Genomic DNA, 17479 nt, shown 5'->3' with positions numbered 1-17479 from the left:
AATAATGGAGAGAAATATATCATGGCAACATCTTCCTTTGGTGTGAAACAGATTTCCTCCATACTACCTTAATAGATACAAACATAGCTGCCAATTCAAATCTAGCCAGGTTTAAAACCTGTGTTGATATATTGAGGCTGCTAAAGGGAGATTAGCATAAATGTATTCCTTGGTCGGAGAGAACTTCCTGAATTCATAGGAATTCTGTAATTTTGTAGAAGAAAGTGATGTCTTAGAAGGAAAAAAAATATCTAAATAAAAATGTATCTTCGCTTATCATTTCCATGTCTACTGTTTTTCTTTTCACAGGTTATGCCCAGCGCAAGTGTCATCATAAAAATGGAGTCTGCGTGAATCCTCCCTGTCACAAATCCGCCCCCATCAACATTGGGAAAGAGGACTGTAAAGACAGAGCAACATGCTGTCGACCGTAAGTAAACTCTTCTCTATTAAAGATGCCACAGATGTACATTGGGATACACTTGTTTGTTATTCCAAAGCATTGACCTGAAGAGGAACAGGTGTTTCAAAGGCAGAAAGAAGGGCAGGAGAGATTTTCAGGTTCATGTAACAGAATTTACCATAAACTCATTTTGATCAACCTATTATTTTATGTCATTTGTATAGCCGCAGTGGAAAATGATACCATCTCCATCTACCATCCTGGACGTTTTCAAGATATGGCTGATGACCTAAGATTACCGCCTCCTATCATTTTATCTTTCTTTACATGAATCAAATTGCTATCTATGAAAAAAATATGCATTGAAGTAACATTTGGTAAATATTCCTTGAAATAAAGCTAAATGAGCATTGCAGATATTGTGCAACATATTAACAGGGAGCTGGGAGCAGTATATTCCTTTCACAACGTAAAAGTGTCTGCCTGTCTGTCTATCGTATCTCTTTGCCTACCTTTCAGTGTGGAATTGTTTCCCTGCCTTTCAACTACACATTATGCCATAAAGTCAAACAGTCTCCTTCTTCCCCATCTTTTTATTTATTGAAGTAGTTATTTTGCCACTGAGGTTTAACAGCTGATGTAGTTGCTTGAGCAGAAGTAGAACAAAACAAAAGTTAAAAATTACCGATACAATAAAAGACAATTATCATGCAGTGAATCACGTGGGATATGTAACAAACACACACACAGAAAGAAAGCGAGAGTGAAAGGGACAGAGAAAGGGAGAGGGAGAGAGAGGGAAGGAGGGAGAGAGAGAGATACTAAACGAGGGATACTATTGTAGAAACTGTTATACCTATGCTCATAAAGGGATGTGATCTACTATAATTATATGCACAAATGAAAATAGAATTTTCCTTCCTCTCAGGTCTTGTTCACTCACTTTCCTATTATCCTTTCTTGCAGTGCTTAAATTTAGAAAGGGATAGAAATATTCAACTTACAACTAAATAATTTATCCTCATGGATACAAATTATCCTCTAAATTCTTAAAATCTGAGCTATGAATTATAGATCACTGAAAAGACTTATTAAAATACAAATACTAATTAACAATGTATGTGTAAGACCAATTGTTTACAAACATTTGCCTCTGTTATACAAAACCTGGATTTTATATGGGATAGCTTTTCCTTAAGTGGAAGCTCTATCCCATATCAAAAGTCAACATCAACTTCCTCAGGCTGATCTGAAGAAAAAGGGAACAAAGGAAAGGTAAATCTTCTTCAGGTATTGTAATGAAATGTACAATGTAACAGCACATGAAAGATGAACCCTTAGCACAAGGGTTGGACTGGCCCCAGAGTGGGGTGGGAATGGAGATTTTACAGAATCCTTCCCCTGCCAATCCCACCAAGCCATGCGCACAGAACCGATAGTAAAAGAATTTGAATTTCACCACTGATCTTACCCAAATATTGAAAAACCCTCACTTACCCAATCCATTCCCTATTACCCATTGGGACTTCCAGGATCTCTTAACAAAGACCATAATTTTGATTTTTTGATCATTTACCACAAGCTTGTTTTAGCATGCCAAGGTTTAAAGGGCATATCTAAGGCTAGTTATGGTTCCAGATATAATGGGTGAATTGTCTGCATAAATTAATAGTAGATCATTCACATTTGGTCTTTGGGGTAGGAGAATTAAAGATTGTGGGTAACAGCAGGAGTTCAACATTATTTAGATGTTTCGAGGCATTTTTAGAGATGCAACTGACCTCAAGAGTGTCCTCATTAATAGCTCTCAGTGGTACTTGAGCACAATCCACATTATTAAATATTGATTTCCTTTCTTTCCAGAGGTGCCAATTTTACCATTTTAAGTCTCACTTGGTAGGCTACTATTTAGTGGACATGTGGTTAATGGATTTCTAATTTTGCATGTTCACCTTTTATGAGGTTCTGTAGCAAGGCTACTTGATTTTGGGGGGTGGTGACAGAAATAGGCTACAATTTCAAGGAAAAGCTCAATAACCATCTTTTCCTCTCAGTACCAGGAATGCATCCTTAATCCACTTCTTATCATTGCACTTCAGAACCAATAGAATTTACAGAATAATCGAGTTGGAAGTGACCTTCTACTGTAGTCCAATTCCCTGCTCCAGCAGGAGACCCTATACTATTCCTGGTAAATGGCTTTCCAGTTTATTCTTAAAAACCTCCAATGATGGAGAACCCCAAACTTCAAAAGTCAAGCTGTTGCACGGGTAAATTGTAAATGGTTCTCACCCTCACAAAATTTCTCTTTCGTTCTAACCTGTTCTCTGATACGTTTCCATTCATCCTTCTCTCAGTTCTTTGGATATTCTCTGTGACAGCTTCTCAAATATTACAAGAATACTATCATCTCACACACACAAAAAAAACCCCACACACATACAAGCCCTTCTCTTTATTATCCTGGACACACCCAGATTTGCAACCTTTCATCCTTAGCAAACAACATAATAATAATAATGGAGAGAAATATATAACAGCAAGTTCTTATCTTGATGTGAACCACATTTCTCCTCCTTATTTTCTTAATAGATACAGGCATACTGATTAAACCAATTCTAAGCCAGACTTGAAATTTGGTTTCGGATCAGATTTATTTGGGCTGCTGCAGAGAGATGAGCAGAAATGGATTCCTCTGGTTAGAGGAAACTCCCTGGAGTCATAGGAATCCTGCAATTCTGTGGAAGAAGTGGTCCCTTGTAAGAAGAAAAATGAATATAAATATCAAGGTATCTTTACTCATTATTCATTTTTCTCCTCTTTTTCTTCTCATAGGGCATGCCAGCCACTGCTGTCCTAGGCATGGAGGGCAGTGAATTCAGTTTGTGATGCTTACAATTTTCTGTTTCGAGACTGTCCAAAATGATGGTATGAAAAATCTCCTCTAATAGAAGTACCACACATGTATATTGAGAAATTCTGCCAAAAACAGATGGCATTCACAAAGCTTTGCAAAGCATTGAAATGAAGAGGAAAACGGTTTAAAGGAAACTACTATGTAAAAAGGATAGAAGAGAATCAATGTGTGGTTCATATGGCAGAAAAATAGCTTAACCCACTTGCAACAATCTGTTATTTTATCTCACTTCTATAGGCTCTCTGGAAAATAAAGCTATCTCTGTCTACCAACCTGGATATCTTCAAGATATCTAGCCAATTGCCAGACATCACTGCCAGCTATTTTGTTATCTTTCTTTATATAAATCAAATTACTATCCATCAAATTGTACAGCATTTATGCATTCAAGTAAAATTTAGAAAATATTTCTTGAAATAAAGCTGAAGGAGCATTGCAGACATTGTGCAACTTCCTTAACAGGGACCTGGGCCAATATATTCCTATGACTATGAGAGAGGGAAGAGGGGGAGAGAGAGATGCATCTCCTTGCTTAAATTTCAGTGTGAAAGGTGTTTCCTGTTCTTCAAACAGATATTATGCTGTAATTTCACACAATCTCATTCTTCCCTTTCTGTTTATTTAGTGTAGCTGTTACATTGCCACTGAGGTCTTCCTGCTGATGTGATTACTTGGCCAGAAGTAGTATAAAATTAAATTTAAGCTATTAGCTAAAACCTTGGGGAAAAACAGATAATAATTCTTTAAGTTTATATTTTTTTCAAGTTACATACCATGGGATATTACCTAGAATAAGAAGGACTTTGTCTGATGACTCAATATCAGTATAGTCTGAGACTTGATTGAAGAAAGGAGGATGTAGCAAGAGGAAATCTGCATGAGAAAGAGGATCTGTTCCTGGGCCATACTTTTTGTTAAATAGACAGACCAACAGAAATTATGAAATTGATTTTAGTTACCAGGAGAAACAAATAGATAAACTACACAATAAAATCATCAATGAGCAGAGGGTGAGTCAGATAGGACCTGATGCATACAAACATACACAGCCAACAAGTGAGGGATACTATTGTGGACACTATTATCTGGGAACTGATTCTAGTTCTAATCCCTCCCTCACCCCCTTCAAGTACTCTTCATTCACTTTCTTCTTCCTCTTTATTACAGTGTCTAAATTTATAAGAGGATGTAAATATTTAATTTGTGACATAAGGACAGGAAAGACAAAGCCACTGGAATAAAAACCATTAAGGCATTGTGGGAAATTATAAAGGACAGTGCCAGGAAGCTCACTGAACCAGCAACCACCTCACAATTATTTAAACAACGGGGGTGAAAAACACAAAATCTGGCAAAGCTGCCTTGCACCAACCTGGCCTGCCCATAGAAAAGCAGCCACTTTGAGATACATAAACCATGCACCAATCTGCACACTTAAAAGAAACATATTGCATCACAAAGAAAACATTTGCAAAAAGGAATAACATTTCTTGTAGTAAATATATTTTATAAACAATTAAAAAAAATCCCTAAAAATAATTTTAAAAAAAGATATTCTATAAATAAAAAAATCCTTAAAAACCATTGTTAATTATTCCACCAGCAATAATTTATACTGTAACTATTTTAAGGTATTGTACCAGCCATAGTATACTGTAACCATTATTCCACCAGCAATAATTTATACTGTAACCATTTCAAACTATTCCACACACAATAATTTAAAATGAAACCATTAAAAATATTCCAACTGAACTGAGAGATATTTGGCGAGAAAGAAATGCAGAAGAATATGACTTTACCTTCCTTTCTGATAGGCACCAATCTTTCTCTAGGATTGATTTTATATTAATTACTAATGATTTGCTTTCTAGGGTGAAGACGACAAAGATTGCGGCTAGAGTTTTTTCAGATCATAACCCCGTTTGGATGGAGTTGGGAGGGGTGGTACAGGCAAGAAGGTCTTGGAGATTGAATGAAAATTTATTTAGATATGAAAAGTATATCAATGATTGTAAAAAATTGCTAACAGAATACTTTATTTTTAATATGAATAAGGGTACACCTATGGAATTCGTATGGGATGCAAGCAAAGCGTATATGAGAGGAGTCTTGATAAATATAAATAAATCACATAGACATAAACAAGGGGTAAAACGAACAGAATTGGAAGATGAAATTAGGAGGAAAGAGCTGGAGTTAACATTGAACCCAGGGGATACAAAGGTTAAGGAAGCAATTATTATATTAAAGGCTCAATTTAACATGTTGATTTCTGATCAGGTAGCTACTAGTTTGTCATACGCAAAACACAATACTTTCTGCAACACAAATAAACCTGGCAGATGGTTAGCTTATTAGATTAGGAAAAAAATGGAATTCTTGAAACATATCTAAATTGATCTACAGAGGGAAGGAGGTGTTCCAACAGGATGAGATTCAAAAGGCATTCCGGGAATTTTTTACAGAGTTGTATAAGGGGGATAAAATTAATGGTCTAGATATAGAGAGATATTTAGATAAAGAGAAAATACCCTTAGTTAAAGAAGAGCACAGGCAAAAATTGAATCAACCAATAACCTCGGGGGAAATTTTACAGGTAATTAAGCAGTTAAAGGCAGGGAAGGCACCAGGTACAGATGGCTTGACAGCGGCTTACTATAAAAATCTACAGTTAGAAATGGTAGAACCTCTTAGAGAATTATTTAATAAGATTCAAATGGAAGGTAAGGTGCCTCCATCTTGGAAGACAGCTTTTATATCTCTGATACCCAAAGAAGATCTAGATATTACTCAACCAAAAAACTATAGACCTATTTCATTACTTAATGTAGATTATAAAATCTTTACTAAAATACTAGCAAACAGGTTAATGTTGGTTATTCAACAATTGATACACACTGATCAAACAGGTTTTATTCAAGGGAGACAAATGAAAAGTAATGTAAGATTAATTATTAATGCATTAGAATATTTGGGAAAGAACAATCAAATTCCTGATGCGTTCATATTTCTGAATGCTGAGAAAGCCTTTGATCGAGTTAATTGGTAATTCTTGTTGAAAACATGGCAAAAAATGCAAATAGGAGAAAGTTTTTTACAATCAATCAAAGCAATATATCAACAGTAAATGGCTCAAATTATAGTCAATGGAAGTTTAACAGACTCTTTTCAAATTGGGAAAGGTACAAGACAGGGATGTCCCTTGTCCCCATTATTGTTTATTATAACTTTGGAAGTATTGTTGAACAAAATACGGGGCTTCGACGGTCTAAAAGGAATTAAGATTAGGCAGCAAGAATATAGAGTGCGTGCTTTTGCAGATGATCTGGTCATAATATTGGATCAACCGCAGGAATCTAGTATGATCCTAATGAATACGATTAATCAATACGGTCAAGTGTCTGGTTTTAAAATAAATTTAGGGAAAACAAAAATATTAGCCATAAATATGAATACTAAACAAAAGGAAGAACTAGGAGGAATGTTAGGATGTGAGATAGTCAAAAAGGTCAAACATCTCAGAGTTAATATCTTAATCTCAAATGGGAAATTATATAAGTATAATTATGAACCACTCTGGCATAATATACAGATAGAGATGAAAAATGGGATAAGTTGCATTTATCTTTGTTGGGAAGAATAGCGGCAGTGAAAATGAATATCTTACCTAAATTTTTATTTCTTTTCCAAATGTTACCTATACTTTAAAAGGATGTGAATCTTTTAGAATGGCAGAAGGGTATCAATAAATTTGTATGGGCAGGAAAGAAGCCGAGAGTAAAGTTGAAAATAATGCAAGATGTACGTGAGAGGGGAGGTTTGAAATTACCCAATCTGAAACTATGTTATGATGCAGTGGTATTATCCATAATCAGTGATTGGATCGATTTAACCAATGATATGATACTGAATATTGAGGGACATGACTTGGTATATGGTTGGCATGCTTACCTGTTATTTAACAAAAAACTGGACAAAAATTTTAAAAGTCATATTTTAAGAAATGTTTTATTGCGGTTTTGGAAAAAAATATCAACATAAACTAAATGACAAGATACCCATGTGGGCAATTCCTAGACATGCAATAGAAAATATGAATATAGCACAAAAACAGGATAGAATTACTTACAGACAGCTTCTTACCCTGGAAAGTGGGGTGCTACAACTAAAATCCTTAGAGGTACTAAAAGAGGAGAAGGCAGTTCAAACATGGTTCCAGTATGGGCAATTACAGGCTAGGTGGAAAATAGATCAAAAAATTGGTTTCATCCAAGTTGAGGATAATCTATTTAAACAAATAAGAGATCAAAGCTTAATGCATATAAAGAGGATATATAATGTATTAATACAGATGGATTCAGAAACAGAATTAGTTAAAGATTGCATGATAAAGTGGGCTCAAAATATTGAAGAACCAATAATGTTGGATATGTGGGAAAGAATTTGGGTAAGAAATGTGAAATTCACACAAGCCCAAAACCTGAGAGAAAATTTCTACAAGATGTTCTATAGATGGCATTTAGATCCTAAAAAATTGGCCTCGATGTATTCGAATTTACAACCCAAATGTTGGAGATGTGGTTCTCTTGATGCTACATACTTTTACATATGGTGGACTTGCCAAAAGGTTAAGGCATTTTGGATAAAAATATGGTGGATTATACAAAATATTTTTTAAAAAAGGATAAAATTTACTCCTCAGTTATTTTTGTTAGGTATAATTACTGACTGTACAGTGGTAGAAGTTAACCTGATATTGCATTTAATAATGGCAGCAAGACTGTTGGTGGCGCAATACTGGAAGAAGGAAGATTTGCCTACAATCCAAGAATGGACACTGAAAGTCACAAATTTAGCTGAGATGGCTAAAATATCTGCATATCTTAAAGACCATTCAAACGAGAGATATAAATGAGACTGGAAAAAATGGCTCGATTATACACAAGCCTATGCTTAAGACTAGGAATGATTTGAACTGTTTAAAGTTAGTTTAGCAAGGAGGAGCTAAGTTCAACGTAAAGATGTTATTAATTTCTTACTTTTATTCTTTATCAATATATCTTAGACTGTGGTTGTTAAATATCTATACCGTGTACGGGTTCTGGGAAGTCGGGGGGGTAGGTTGTGGGGGCTCGGGGGGGAGGATGGGGGGGAATTATTCCAGGTTTGATTTTAAAGTAGTATGATTGCACATGTATATTGTCTTCTCTTACAACTTGTTATTGTCTATGTAATAATATACATGTGATTATATGGTATATGTTATGGAAATGGGAATAAAAATATTTTTTTAAAAAAAATATTCCATACACAATAAGTTACAACAAAAAATTTTAAAAAATAAAAAAATTCTATGTACAATACATTTTAAAGTATTGAGTATAGAATTTTTAAAAATGGTTTATTTTAATTTATTTTGGATACAATCTTTTTTTAAATAGTCTAAGACAATTTAAAAAAAGAATCCACACAAAATAAATTGAGGTAAAACATTTTAAAATATTCTATACTCAATACTTTTAAGTAAAACTATTTTAAAAAATTCTATGCACAATACATTTTAAAGTATTGAGTATAGAATTTTTAAAAATGGTTTATTTTAATTTATTTTGGATACAATCTTTTTTTAAATTGTCTAAGACAATTTAAAAAAAGAATCCACACAGAATAAATTGAAGTAAAACATTTTAAAATATTCTATACTCAATACTTTTAAGTAAAACTATTTTAAAAATTTCTATGCCCAATAAATAAAATATTATTTTAAAATACATTAAAAAAATAAAAGAAAAAAAAACGGGTCACTTACCAGCAGGCAGAATCAGCAGCACTCTGATGCAATGGATCTGACTCTGATGCGATGGATGGAAGCAACAGGGAGCAGGCAGGCAGAGAGGCAGCAGGAAAAGGTAAGACACTGGACTGGAGGGACAAGGCCAGGGTTGTCAGTAAACAGGTCACCTGGCAGGCTTAGCCAGCCAGCCGAGGCTGGAGGGGGAGCTTTCGGCCGTGTAGCATGCACCAGCCCACGGCCTTCCCTCGCAAAAGCTAGGCCACTGCCGCCGCCCACCCACTTTCGGCCACACGGCATACACCAGCTCGCAGCTTACATGAGCTGGTGTAAACTAGCCTCCTCCCTAATCCTGCCGCCGCCCCCTCATGCTTAGTTGCTTACCTGAGGGAAGCAGCAAGCTCCTGGAACGCGAAGCGAAGGAAGGACCGATTAGCTTGGGAATGGGAGGGGGGAATGTTGGCCATTGGCGCCTCGCTTTTAAACAGGTCACCTCCAGCCCGCTCACTGATTGTCTGGACTCCAGTCTCCAGCCAATCAGTGAGCATCGGGCTGGGCTAGCCTAGTTTAGTGCGGACGGGCGGGGGAGCGAGCGAGCTGCGACGGGACGGCAAGGGCAAAATTGAACGACAGGGCCAGTGCCAGCATTCGCGGAAGTTACTTACTTCTGGGTCCACCGGACCAACTGCTTCACACTTGCTGGTGCAGACTGGTAGAAACCCACCATTGAATGCACTCATTGAGTTGACATGGCTAAAGGAATACCTTTACTGCAGAAAAAGAAGATTACATGTGATGTATTTTGCTTATGTTATAGATCTCAAGAACATTTGAAAAATAGTCTGTTGGTTTTCTTTTCTGCCATAAAATTGAAGATTTCAAAGAGATTTGTCACATTTCTTAGAAACCAAACCCTGATGTAATTCAGTGTTCCAAGATAGTGAAATTCTTGTTTTTCTCTTCCTATCCTTCCAAGCCAATCAAATTAATTAATGACTTTGTAAGTGATCTGATCTCTGTGTATTTAATTTCTTTCATGCAGGAATCATTAGTGCCTCTTCACCATCTACCATTCTTCTATAGAAAATCAGACTTGGATGAAGCACGATTGGAAGAGTATTGAAAGAAGTTTCAAATGCTTATGACAAACTGTGTTCTTTACAAACAAAAAATACTTAAAGTTACTCAAGGACCATCAACGGTTTCTTCTTAATGCAAGATTAAATGTGGAAATGGGGATTGCAATTTGCATCCCTGAGCTACTGCAACTCTGGGCACAATACAAGAATTATTCTATGGTGATATAACATAGTTGCCACAGCAAATGAGGCAACCACTTATCCACTCACCCAAAATGCAGATGGAAACTGAATGCTTGGCCTCTTTGCTATTTATACTGGATGAAAACTTGTACTGGCATGAAGATAAACTGTTTTCCATCCAAGGATTACTAGCAAAATTACCATCTCAGTATTTAAAACCTTTCCTTCATACAATCATTCATTCAGTCACTAGAACTTTATTGAAATTCAGCTCTTATTCCTGTCAATAAAACAGGAATAATACATAACACAGAGAATATCAGAAGAGAAAAAGAAAGAAAAATGTAGCCTTAAGTCTGGGGAGAGAGCCAGAGGGGGATGTGGTGAGTCACATATTAGGCTGAAGTGGTTCATATATTACATTACAAATTGGAGGACTAGGTATTCTTGACCTGCCTGAGGCCGGAAGCCAGCTGGGGGACTTTGGGTCAGTCACTCTCTCACAGCCCAAGTTACTGCAAGATATTGAGGAAAATAGTGAAAGAAGGAAAATTAGGTACATCCACCTCCATAATGTGTTTCTAAAAAAAAATAAAGACAGAATAAAAAACACCTAAATCTAAAAAAAGATAGACTAAGAATAAGTTCACAAATCATTACAATATTGAATTGTTCTAGTCTGAAATAATTTCCTGCGGTTTAAATCTATTGTAAATCTTGCACAATAAATGTGAGGAGTCCAGGCTTTGTTATGATCACCAGTTTTACAACCAAAGTGCCGCTCATGTGCTTTCTTAACAATCCATGGTGCGTTTTGAGGCTTAAGGGTTACTCACCACAAATGAAGCAGAACATTGGAGAGACTGTCACCATCAATCTTTAGCAAGTCTATAATTGGCATACTTTTTATTTATTTAATTATTTAAGAAAATGTATTTCTCAGTGATCTCGGGAAGTTTACAAGGAGAAGAGCCCAAATACAAAAAGAATAAAAAAGCAATAATCCCCTACCCCGCTCCTTTGGTGATAACAATCAAATGAGCCCTTTGATTGGCTCCGTCCCACTCTGGACTCCCTGGACCATTGGCAAAAGAAGGTCTTCAGGGCCTTGTGAAAGAATGTCAAAATGGGGACCAATCTTATCTCCATGAGGATCCACAGGGAGGGAACCAGCAGATTATGTAAATTACTTGTAAAATTACAATGTAAAATTACAGGTTATTTCCATGATTTGCACTCAAACCTTTATAGGATACATTCCAAAGTGTCCATGAAACAAAATCTTCATTGCCCAGCATTTTGTTTAACAGGACCACGCAGATGAATTTTCTAAAACTAATCCAAGGTCCCAAGAGCCTGGAAAGGGTTGTCAGTCAGTCCAAATTCAGAATGTTATGTCAGGCTATCTCACAATCAGGCTGCAACCAGCTCTCATTAATCAAGTGATTTACTTCCTTGCTTGGCAAAAACATCAACTATGGAGATTCTCAATCATCTAAGTCACATTGATCCCAAAGGTTCTTTTTCAAAAGGCAACTGCACTTTTGGGGGATTTTCTCTGACACCATTTCGCTTCTCACACAAGAATCTTCTTGGATAAGAAGCAAAATGTTTTCAAAGAAAAAGCCAAGAAAGTCCAGTTGCCTTTTTGGAAAAGCATATTTGTGACAACCTCATGGGGTATTTCTGCTCTCTTCCTTTCTCCACTTTCCTGATTCTGAGACTTGGAATATATGTGAAACTCCTCTGACTGCTCCAGTTTTTCCCATGGAGCCTATTTTTTTTATTAGTCTCATGTGATTCCTGTCTTGGTGTCTCCTGATGCTGACATTCCACAGGTTCTCCTGGAGTGGCATCTTCAATGTTAAATTCAGATGCCAAGGCATGGACCAGGATCATGAAACTTGTCTGAAAGGGAGGTGAGTAAAAGAGCCTCTAAGGACTTTTCACTGGATACCTGGAAGATACCTCTGTGTGTGTGTGTGTGTGTGTGTGTGTGTGTGTGTGTGTGTGTTTTATGTGTGTAAAGGGAAGATTCTATGAGCTAAAATTTAGATGCTGCAGAGAAGACCAGGATTTGAGGGATCATAGCCTGCACCTGAATGTGGAAGTGCAAGTGATTGTTGTTGCTGCCTTTGGGAGCTAATCAGATATTTTAAACAATCAAATGTTTGACAAATTGACAAACATTGTCAAATGTTGATATGTCTCCTCTTCTGCTAGAATGTTCCCACCAGTAAGGGACTCTTAAGAGGCAAAGATTGGGAATCTATCCATTCTCAATCAATTATTTCTACTTGTTTGACCAAGTGACTTTTCAATCTTTTCTGCCAAAGAGGATATGTGTGTGGCCAAAAGGAGCAGATATATTAGTTCTATGTCCAGAGCGCTACTTATTAATTGGATGGCTTGCTATGCAAAATGACTCCCTAATTGCTACAATCACATTTGAGGTCCAGTTCACTTAATAAGCCCCTAGTCATTGTACTGCCACCTGCTTTTCTAGTAATAGCCCCCCACACAAACACACACACTTAATTACTAGAGAGGGATATTGCAATCAATTGCTCCTTTTTCTGTTTAGCTGTCAAAAAAGTCAGTCTGGAAAATGTACTTTCCTCTAGGCAATTGGGAGAGGCATAGCCTTATTCCTATTCCCTTGGAGTGAGACAAAAAATTGCACAATTGCCCACTACTTCCTGTGGCTCTGTATGAATTCCTCCACCTGCTCAATATTACTTGAGCTCAGAGCTAGGGATTCCTTTATAGGTTCATTTATGAAGAAAACTCTCAAGAGTTAGGAAGGGTATTGCCTGAAATAACCCAATTTTTAAATAAAGACCCCTTCTCTACAGGAAAATAGCTTTATGGCTATGTGGCCTATACATGGAACACGTCTCTCTCTCTCTCTCTCTCTCTCTCTCTCTCTCTCTCTCTCTCTCTCTCTCTCTCTCACTCTCTCTCTCTCTCTCTCTCTCTCTCTCTCTGTGTGTGTGTGTGTGTGTGTAAAGTGTTCCTTGTATAGGCCACATAAAGTCACATAGCTATAAAGATATTTTTCTGTATGTAAATATATATATTAGTTTGAGCAAACTGAAGTATTCTGATTCTCTCTGCAGTCTTCTTCAAGGCTAGACTCCTTCATAAACACCTCTTTTCTCAGAGTAATCACCACATCAACAGGATATTGAAAAATAGTAATTTCCTCTTGGAAAAGGTTAAAAAAATTTTTACATTTTTCTTAAAATTTTAAGAAAAGGGACTGGAGGCTTAAACAAATGAAGAATGGTTGCAGGAACTGGGTATGTCTAGTTTAATGAAAAGAAAGACTAGGGGTGACATGATAGCAGCATTCCAATATTTCAGTGGCTGCGACAACGAAGGCTCGTAATTTACTTAGGACATCTTTTGGAAACTTCACAGAGGCATGTTGTATCATGGCTTCACTTTCCAGGCATGTTAACTGAAATAATTGAAACTAAAAGGTTCCATATCTCATGCCTAACCATTATTCCCAAACAACAAAATGTCATCATCCTAATTAATAAATAAAAGCCGTGGTCACTTCAAATGGCTTTTTAACAACTGCTGAATAATATCAATATTAAAACCAAAGGTGAGACAGGCCTTGCGGGAGGCTCTAAAAAAGCTTCAGGCAACCAAAAATGACAACTAAGATTTTGACATGGAATGTTAACGGACTGAACTCTCCACAGAAAAGAAAGAAAATATTTCATTATCTTAAGCAGTTTAAGAATGACATAATTTGCTTGCAAGAAACTCATATCAAATCAACCGATCAAAAATATTTGTTTAACCCCAAACTGGGCCAACATTTTGTGACCTCAGCCATGGAAAAGAAAAATGGCATAGTAGTATATTTAAGAAAAGACATTAAAGCTGAGCTAATTGAAGCAGATCCCTTTGGAAGATATATTGCATTAGATTTAATCTTAGAAGGGAAAAAGACGTTACTATTGGGAATTTATGCTCCAAATCAACAACAAGATGGATTTTATAGAAACCTCCATGCTAAATTAGTACAGTGGGATTTTGAGTCTTGTATATTAATGGGTGACTGGAATGGCGTGATCGACACCAAAAGAGATAAGAAGACAGCTCGACCGAACACCAAATTTCGAGCTAAGTTACCCAAACCCTTTTTTGACATGCTGGACGACTTTGAATTGCGAGACGCTTGGCGCGAGAGGCATGCAGAAGAATATGACTTTACCTTTTTTTCCAATAGACATCAATCTCTTTCAAGGATTGATTTTATACTAATTACAAATGATTTACTTTGTAGGGTGAAGAAGACAAAGATTATGGCGAGAGTTCTTTCAGACCATAATCCAGTCTGGATGGAATTGGGAAGGGTAGCCCAGGCAAGAAGGTCCTGGAGGTTGAATGAAAATTTATTTAGATATGAAAAGTATGTTAATGATTGTAAAAAATTGCTATCGGAATATTTTGTCTTCAATATGAACAAGGGTACATCTTTGGAATATGTATGGGATGCAAGCAAAGCGTATATGAGAGGAGTATTAATGAATATAAATAAAATACATAGATACAAACAAGGGCAAAAACGAAAAGAATTGGAAGAGGAAATTAAAGGGAAAGAGTCAGAATTAACATTGAATCCAGGAGATACAAAGATTAGGGAAACAATTGCTATATTAAAATCTCAGTTTGATATGCTGATCTCTGACCAGGTAGCTACTAGTTTATTATATGCTAAACATAATACTTTCTGCAATGCAAATAAACCCGGTAGGTGGTTGGCTTATCAGATTAGAAAAAAAAGGAAAGCTCAAAATGTATCCAAATTGTGTTACAGAGGGAAGGAAGTGTTTCAACAGGAAGAGATTCAAAAGGTATTTCGGGAATTTTTTACAGAGTTGTATAAAGGGGATAAAATTAAGGACGGAGATATAGACAAATACCTAGATAAAGAGAAAATCCCCCTAGTCAGAGAAGAACATAGGCATAAGCTGAACCAACCTATAACCTCTGGGGAAATTTTGCAGGCAATTAAACAATTAAAGTTAGGGAAAGCACCAGGTACAGATGGTTTAACAGCTGTTTATTATAAATATCTACAGTTAGAAATGGTAGAACCCCTCAGAGAACTATTCAATAAAATTCAATCGGGAGGGAAAGTGCCTCCCTCGTGGAAGACTGCGTTCATATCGTTGATACCCAAAGAAGATCAAGACCTTACCCAACCAAAAAATTACAGACCTATTTCATTACTCAATGTAGATTATAAAATTTTTACTAAAATATTAGCAAATAGGCTAATGGGGGTAACTCAGCAACTGATACATACCGATCAAACTGGTTTTATACAGGGCAGACAGATGAAGGATAACGTTAGATTAATTATCAACGCTTTAGAATACCTGGGAAAGAACAATCAAATCCCGGCCGCATTCATATTTTTGGATGCGGAGAAAGCCTTTGATCGAGTTAATTGGCAATTCCTGCTGAAGACATTGCAAAAAATGCAGATAGGAGATGGCTTTTTACAGTCAATTGGTGCAATATATCAGCAGCAAACAGCCCAGATCATTGTCAATGGAAGTCTGACAGACTCCTTTCAAATTGAAAAAGGTACAAGACAGGGCTGTCCTCTGTCCCCATTATTGTTTATTATAACTTTGGAAATACTGTTGAATAAGATACGGGGCCTGGGCGGTCTAAAAGGGATCAAAATTAGACAGCAAGAATATAGAGTTCGTGCATTTGCGGATGATCTGGTTATAATATTGGAGCAACCGCAGGAAACTAGTAGGGTATTATTGAATACGATCAATCAATATGGTCAAGTCTCGGGATTTAAAATAAATCTAGGAAAAACCAAAATAATAGCTATAAATATGACTATCAAACAGAAGGAAGAACTGGGGGCGACGCTAAGATGTGAGGTAGTTAAAAAAGTTAAATATCTTGGAGTTAATATTTTAATCTCAAATGGGAAATTATACAAGTATAATTATGAACCACTTTGGCATAGTACACAGTTGGAGTTGAAAAGGTGGGAAAAACTGCATTTGTCCTTGCTGGGTAGAATAGCGGCAGTAAAAATGAACATTTTACCAAAATTTTTATTTCTTTTTCAAATGTTACCAATACTTAAAAGAGATGCGAATCTTCTAGAATGGCAGAAGGGTATCAACAAATTTGTGTGGGCAGGAAAGAAGCCGAGGGTAAAGATGAAAATAATGCAAGATGCACGTGAAAGAGGAGGATTGAAATTACCTAACTTAAAATTATACTATGACGCAGTGGCATTATCTGCAATTAGTGATTGGATTCATCTAACTAATGACAGAATTTTGAATATCGAGGGATATGATTTGTTATATGGTTGGCATGCTTACCTGTTATTTAACAAAAAAACGGATAAGAAATTTAAAAATCACATCTTAAGAAATGCTTTATTGCGGGTTTGGAAAAAATATCAACATAAACTAAATGATAAAGTGCCCATGTGGGCAATTCCTAGACATGCAATTGAAAATATGAATGTAGAACAAAAACTCGATAGAACCACCTATAGACAACTTCTTATCTCAGAAAGAGGGGTGATGGAACTAAAATCTTTAGAGGTACTTAAAGAAGAGAAGGTAGTTCAAACGTGGTTTCAGTATGGTCAACTACAAGCTAGGTGGAAAACAGATCAAAAAATTGGCTTTGTAAAAGTTGAGGATAATCTGTTTAAACAAATAAGAGATCAAAGCTCAATGCATATAAAGAGGATATATAATGTATTAGTACAGATGGATTCTGAAACGGAACTGATTAAGGATTGTATGATAAAATGGGCTCAGAATGTCGAGGAACCAATAATGCTTGAAACATGGGAAAGAATCTGGGTAAGAAATGTGAAATTTACACAAGCACAAAACTTGAGAGAAAATTTTTATAAAATGTTTTATAGATGGCACCTAGATCCTAAAAAGCTTGCCTCTATGTATCCAAATGTTCAACCTAAATGTTGGAGATGTGGTTCTTGTGATGCTACATATTTTCATATATGGTGGACATGTCGTAATGTTAAGGCATTTTGGATAAAAATATGGTGGATCCTGCAAAAC

The 17479-nt window shown here is 36.2% G+C and overlaps 1 long non-coding RNA gene across 1 annotated transcript; it reads left to right on the top strand.

Moving 5' to 3' along the window:
- Window positions 1–283: 283 nt before the first annotated feature.
- LOC116508179 lies at window positions 284–830 on the top strand. Its single transcript, XR_004255292.1, has 2 exons — window positions 284–430; window positions 628–830. It is a non-coding gene; the product is annotated as an uncharacterized LOC116508179 (long non-coding RNA).
- Window positions 831–17479: the final 16649 nt, after the last annotated feature.

Source organism: Thamnophis elegans, chromosome 4 (genome assembly GCF_009769535.1).
Source record: "Thamnophis elegans isolate rThaEle1 chromosome 4, rThaEle1.pri, whole genome shotgun sequence".
In the NCBI taxonomy this organism is placed as follows: Eukaryota; Metazoa; Chordata; class Lepidosauria; order Squamata; family Colubridae; genus Thamnophis; species Thamnophis elegans.
This window is presented reverse-complemented; position numbering and strand designations above follow the sequence as displayed.